Source organism: Scophthalmus maximus, chromosome 14 (assembly GCF_022379125.1).
Source record: "Scophthalmus maximus strain ysfricsl-2021 chromosome 14, ASM2237912v1, whole genome shotgun sequence".
NCBI classification, from domain to species: Eukaryota; Metazoa; Chordata; class Actinopteri; order Pleuronectiformes; family Scophthalmidae; genus Scophthalmus; species Scophthalmus maximus.
Window position 1 is genome coordinate 2,000,001 of NC_061528.1, and position 7,152 is coordinate 2,007,152.

Consider the following 7,152-nt stretch of genomic DNA (forward strand, 5'->3'; position numbering starts at 1 on the left):
GCCGTCAGCGGCGTATTAATATACCTGAGCCGGTCTGCGTCTCCACGAGCCGTGTGATGGAAATAGGTCTTTGTGGTTTAAAAGGGCCGATTGTCTTTTCTGTCACTTCCTCTCTGCGTCTCGGTCCACTCCTTCAGAGGGCATGAATGAACTGAGCGAGCGTGTGTGTGTGTGTGTGTGTGTGTGATACAGTATCGTACAGCAGCGGCAGTGTGGCCTCTTTATGAATGGACGTGGCAGGCGGACGCTGTGATTGGCCGCGAGCAGAGTGACGACGAGTGACGAGGCCGCCACTCGCCCCAGGTTTTCTAGACTCTTCTCATTTCGCTGTCGCCACCGTCTCTCCTGGTTGCCACCTCTTAAAGGGATGTTGCATGTGTGCGTGTGTATTGGTGTGTGTGTGTGTGTGTGTGTGTGTGTGTGTGTGTGTGTGTGTGTGTGTGTGTGTGTTGAAGGAAAATGTGTGTGAGACATGGAGCGAGAGAGAGAGAGTGTTTGTGGGGTTGTGTGATTCAGTGCTAGTGGTTCTGGGTTACATGTGTTTGCCTAAGGGGGCTTAGTCACACACGTGTGTGTGTGTGTGTGTGTGTGTGTGTGTGTGTGTGTGTGTTCTAAGCTGTTGTACTTGTAAACGATCTCCCACTCTCTCTGACTAAGAGACGATGCTCGTCCGAATGAATTGAATCACTCGCACGAACTTGAGAGATACATTTCTTACTGTAGCCATTTATAGTTTTTAAAAATGTTTCAAGGGACCGACAGTGAGAGTGTGTGTGTGTGTGTGTGTGTGTGGCCACAGAGCACACACACACACACACCACCTGCCAGCAGCCCAGCCCATCGCTGCACACAAACACACACCCTGTTGCTCTATCTCTTTGTTTTACTGCAACACAATGACGAGCCGCTCCTTCAGCTCCGCCGCAGATTATTACTGTTCCTTTACTCCCCCAGATCCCGGCCGGCCTGCGTGTGCGTGTGTGTCGTCAAGAGAGAGAGAGTGAGAGAGGAGTGGCGATAAGGAATCGGCCGTAAACCGTCGCGGGCGCTTATCGCGGCGGCGTTGCCGGCCCGAGCGTGTGATGGCAGGAGATCGGCGGTGAGATGCGTCGGCCGGTATCTTGATGAGGCAGATTGAATTCCCTTGAGGGAGATTAGCGTGGAACCTGGACCTCCGCCTTATCGCCATGCCGACAGTGAGTGAACCCTGCCCCGTCCTACCTGGCAGGAAGAGCGACAAAACAAAAAATCATTCACAGTTATCATTCCCAACATTTGATTATTAATGAGATTATGTTCCACGTGCACAGAAGATGGACTATATTGATGTACAACACGTCAGCCTGTCGAGGGGTTTGCCTCCTGCCACGCCACAGGAAGTGAACTTCAGTCATTGTACATTAGCCGGTTCAGCTCAGTGGGTCACACTGCTGACCTTGGTACAGAAGGGTCGCGGTTCGATTCCAGGCCCTTAATGCTAATGCACCTGCCTCCATGATTGTTAGTCTCTTTGGACAAAAGTAATATTAAATATCTTTGACGTTACTCCGTCTTGATGAAATCTAAACAACTAAAAAACAAACAGTGAAGACTAGAGAGACGTGAGCTTCAAATAAACGTTGAGTTATTAAAGTGAGAATCAGTCGTTTCTCTGCAAATATGAATCAAATTAAATGATTACGCTTTCATTGTTTTCGCCTCAGTCCGTCCGTCCGTTGGTTTGTTTGTTTGTTGTTTTATTGTTTTATTGTTTGTTTGTTTGTTTGTTTGTTTGTTTGTCAGCAGGAAAAAAACTACTGAACGGATTTTCACGAAACTAAGAAAGTTTGTATAATTTTCTCAGTTTTTGTTGTTGACATCTTCACAGAATTCCCAGATAATAATTCATGGATCTTGATAGAACTGCAGCAGTTCATCAATTAATCGATTACTTATCGATTATTTAATGAATCACCAACTATTTTGATAATCGATGTAGATCTTGAGTGAGTGAGCGTGAGTCGAGCAGTCACCTGCAGACGGTGACCTGACCAATCAGAGGGCGTGAAGGTCGGGACGCAGGTAGACGAGTGTTACTGCTGACAGAGTCAGGGAGGTGGTGGAAGGTTGAGACACACACACACGCACGCACGCACGCACACACACACACACACACACACACACACACACACACACACACACACACACACACACACACACATACACACACACACACACACACACCTTGCGACACACCAGGGGCTGCACCAGGTTGCATGAGTAAAAGTGGGTTAAGAATCTGAACGATCACTCCTTCCTTCCTTCCTTCCTTCCTTCCTTTTCTTTTCCGCCCGACTTCACTTGTGTCACCTGACTCGTCCTTGTTGACGCAGCAGCAGCAGCTCGACTCTCACCGGTCGCTGCCGTCGCCCTCGGGCAGATCGTGGAGTTAAGAGCTTCAGAGCGCCGACGACGGCGACGTCACGCGGCTCAACGCAAGTTTGTTTTGTGTGTGTGTGTGTGTGTGTGTGTGTGTGTGTGTGTGTGTGTGTGTGTGTGTACTCAAGAGCGCTCGTTCCAACGGTGTAGTAACCACACACACACACACACACACACCTGGCCTGTTTCCTCCTTTGCACATATATGGGCATAGCTTCCCCCTACCTGGGCCCCACTCTGAATTCCGAAATGTGGCAGCGCCTGTGTGTGTGTGTGCGTGTGTGTGCGCGTGCGTGCGTGTGTGTGTGTGTGTGTGCGTGCGTGCGTGCATGTGGAAGAGGCTGTAGAGACGGATGCACGTCATGGAAAACCAGGATCAATGGGCAAGGCTGCGCAGGGCAGCGATTTCGAAGGTGTTCCTTTTGTTTTCCAAAGGTAATCAGTGAACACAATGACTCAGAGCAGCAGGACGTCAGTGAGGATCCGTGGCCTCAGCAACAGAACTGAACAACAGATTATATTCAGGGTGAAGGCGATGCCCCGCTTTCCCAAACGCCGCGTGAAACACTTTGCCCCGGTTAACAGACCTAGACAACTCCGGTGGTAACCGGGGTGTTCGTGCACGTGTGCACTGTGAGCTCGCGTTACCTGATTCAGATCCTCCTTCCTGTCGACTGTTCCTCGACTTCGTTGAAGACGTCATGAGGTCAAGCAGAAGGAGTCAAGGAGGATTCACAGGACGTAGGAGGAAGAGAACCTCAGCGGCTCCATCAGCATGTTTCAGCGTTTTATGGTTCATATGTTGCAGTAACTGACATCTGGGTCATATTCATACTCTTCTTCTTCTTCTTCTTCTTCTTCAGATTGAGTCGTTTACGTTCGTTCGCGACGCGTCACGTTAAATATCGCTGACGCAATGCATTGTGGGTCGTCTACTTCTCCTGTCCTCCGCATAGGAAGCTCCAGTGCGTCCTCTGCTAAGGGAGATAGGAGAGGAAGCATCGAAGCTCCTTTCCTAAGCATTTACAGAATCCGAACAGTTCTTATCGTGGCTGCCGATCAAACACGTCCAGGTCACTTGAAGAGTTAGGAAACTTCCTAAGTCAATTTGACAATTCGACCTCAGGAAGCAACGGCGCCAAAAACGACACAAGGCTTCCCCTTCAAACAGAGAGGACGTCGCCACGGCAACTAACGTTACTGAGGCGTCGAGGATGTACGGCGCTGAAAAAGTCGTCCGCGTTCTCCTCCGTCGACGGGAGGGAAACGAGGCCGCGTCCCGACCAGTTGTCACGTTGGCGGAGCGCCACCTGCTGAGCCGGAGGCGGAGTTACTCCCGTCATTCTTTTCCCGCTCATGCATACGGGGGAGAACTGACCATACCCCCGGTTACTTAGGCGAATAAAATCCCTGTGGGATCATTAAATCAAGAGCCGAGGCCCTTGATTATAAAAGAAGCCGTGACTTAACTAGAACCAGGAAACAACACTCGGCCGCTCGGTCCCGGACGGATCGGCCTCCTCTCTCTCTCTCTCTCTCGCTCGCTCGCTCGCTCAGGTATCCGCAGCGCTCTCTAACAGAGCCGACATTATAACGTTATGGCACTAATGAAGCAGATTTACGGCCGTTTGCCGGAGTCCGGTTCTAGTTCTGCTCAAACCCTGTGACCCCCCCCCCCCTCACAAAGGGAGACGGGAGGACGTCCACCTCGATCTCTCTCCTCTTCGTCCATGTTTCTGTTTTTCCTTTCTTTCCGCCCCTCTCCTCTTCCTCTGCTGCCGCCCGCTCTCTGCTCGTCTGCCAGGCCTTCATGGAGCAGCAGCGAGGAGGCAGCTCGCTTCCCTCGGTCGCCCCTCGCCAGCTCCTTCCCATCAGTCCAGCCCCCTGGAAGAGCCTGCAGGACAGACACCCCCTCTCTCCGGGCCCGGGGGGCTGAGCCTGGGGCCGGGGGGGGGGGGGACGAGGCCGGGGTTCGGTCTGACCGACAGACACCAAAGGAGTCGTTTGGGGATTTCTTTTACGTGTGACGTCGGCGTCATCTCCTCGGTTTGTAATCAGAACGAGAGTCTGTCTGGACGAGAGCGAGGGAGGAGACTGAGCTCCTCCACATCCAACCCAGCTGTTGGCCTCTTCCTCTTCCTCTTCCTCTTCTCTTTGGTTGGTACACTTTCACTCGCCCGTCACAACCAATCAGACCCGCCGCTCTGGGCTCTGATGGTTGATAGCTGATATCTGATTGGCTGTCGGCCTGCGTGGACACTGAAACCACTGATCGGTGCAAATCTCTGACCGTCCATCTTCATTCCGTCGACTCCACGAAGTTGCTGACAGTGAAATGAGCTCAGATATTCACGCCCACCATTTATATATATGTATGTATTTATATATCTTGACTGTAACGACGTAGAAGTATTTTAAAGTGTGAATTTCTCCCAGATCAATTTCTATCTGTCCAACTGTTGTTCTGCAAAAAATAAAACATATCTTATAATCTGCAACATTAGATGGAGCGTTGTCCATACAGTTCACACACACACACACACACACACACACTCCGACATAGAGGGAGAGGGAATGCATCCACACCCAGCTCACACATCCTACACTCCCACACACACACACACACACACACACACACACACACACACACACACACACACACACAGTTGTACAGTGGTCACCCCCTACTTTGAGGTTAAGGCAGGGTAATGATTCAGTTCCTCTTTGTGTGTGTGTGTGTGTGTGTGTGTGTGTGTATATATATATTTGCTGTATATGTGTGCACAGTTGTCACTTTGTGAATGTGTTTCGTGTGTGTGTGTGTGTGTGTGTGTGTGTGTGTGTGTGTGTGTGTGTGTGTGTGTGTGTGTGTGTGTGTGTGTGTGTGTGTGTGTGTGTGTGTGTGTGTGTGTGTGTGTGTGTGTGGATGTGGATGTGGTCAGGCCCAGTCATCTTCCAGGCAGCTAAGAGGAAACCCACATCAACTGCCATAGACCACACTCTAGGAATAGACACCGGCCCAGTGCAGGCAGGAATGGAATGGCACGCCTGGCCTCACCCCTCCTCACCCCTCCTCACCCCTCCTCACCCCTCCTCACCCCCCCTCACACCGTCTCACCCCTCATCACACCGTCTCACCCCTCCTCACACCGCCTCACCCCTCATCACACCGTCTCACCCCTCATCACACCGCCTCACCCCTCCTCACACCTCCTCACACCGTCTCACCCCTCCTCACACCGTCTCACCCCTCCTCACACCGTCTCACCCCTCCTCACACCTCCTCACCCCTCCTCACACCTCCTCACACCGTCTCACCCCTCCTAACACCGTCTCACCCCTCCTCACCCCTCTTCACACCGTCTCACCCCTCCTCACCCCTCCTCACACCGTCTCACCCCTCCTCACACCGTCTCACCCCTCCTCACACCGCCTCACCCCTCCTCACACCTCCTCACACCGTCTCACCCCTCCTCACACCGTCTCACCCCTCCTCACACCTCCTCACACCGTCTCACCCCTCCTAACACCGTCTCACCCCTCCTCACACCGCCTCACCCCTCCTCACACCGTCTCACCCCTCCTCACACCGTCTCACCCCTCCTCACACCGTCTCACCCCTCCTCACACCGTCTCACCCCTCCTCACACCGTCTCACCCCTCCTCACCCCTCCTCACACCGTCTCACCCCTCCTCACACCGTCTCACCCCTCCTCACCCCTCCTCACACCGTCTCACCCCTCCTCACACCGTCTCACCCCTCCTCACACCGTCTCACCCCTCCTCACACCGTCTCACCCCTCCTCACACCGTCTCACACCGTCTCACCCCTCCTCACCCCTCCTCACCCCTCCCCAACGGTCCACCTTCCTTGATTCCCGAGTCGATGATCTTTGCACGATCTTTCCTCACGCCAGGACCCTTCACGATCGCTGGTTTCCCACTGGTCGACACTAACGACACGAGTGAACCTCACGTCTTCTGCTCCGGTCGTTCCGGACGTCCGCCCCAATTCTTTTTTCTGCTGCGCGACGTGTTTCTTAGAATAAGTGTGAGCTGGTGACGCTGTGAGAGAGTTTCACTTCCTCTCTCAACTGCTCCTGAAAAGAAAAAGAAAAGGAGTGACCTCTCTGTCTGCCGGCGGCGGCGGCAAAGTGCGGGAAAAGAAGGAGAGAGATAAGACACAGAAGAGTTTATCACCTTATCTGGACCTGTGAATGTCTCTCTTCTTCTCAAAGGGCTGTTGACAGCTTCAACATGGAGCTTTTCTCTTCACTCCTGTGATTCATGCGTCTCTGACCTCTGCTTTCTTCTTCCTTCATATTTTTCAGGTTGGGGGCGAATTCTGCACAGAAGCACGATCAAACATCCGTGAGTTCCCGAAGCCGCCGCCGCCGTGCCCCAGGAGACGTAACGAAAGAATCATCACCTCCACCTCTTCCCCTCCGTCACTCCTCTTCTCCTTTTAAAACAAACAAAAAAAAAGCACGTACAATAATCTTCAGTTGCAGGAAGAAGAAAGAAAAAAAACCTAAATGACGCAAGTCGAACAAAACTTCAGCTCGGAAACAAAAGAGACCAACGGATAGAAAAGATAGAAGAAGAGCAGTGGTGGTGACAGAGTGTTGGAATGTGACGGGGGGGGGGGGGGGGGGGGGGGGGGGCACAGCTCCCTTAATAAAGACAAATTGGAGTCAAGTGACCGTCAGCTGATCAGAGTCTGTTTGATCAATT

At 52.4% G+C, this 7,152-nt stretch overlaps 1 long non-coding RNA gene across 1 annotated transcript in view; it reads left to right on the top strand.

Moving 5' to 3' along the window:
- The window catches only part of LOC118282837, a 25,750-nt gene extending 18,970 nt beyond the window's left edge, over window positions 1–6,780 (top strand). Inside the window, exon 3 of the long non-coding RNA XR_004784351.2 lies at window positions 6,750–6,780. This is a non-coding gene — a long non-coding RNA (uncharacterized LOC118282837). The remainder of the gene's footprint in view (window positions 1–6,749) is intronic.
- The last annotated feature ends 372 nt before the right edge of the window (window positions 6,781–7,152 follow it).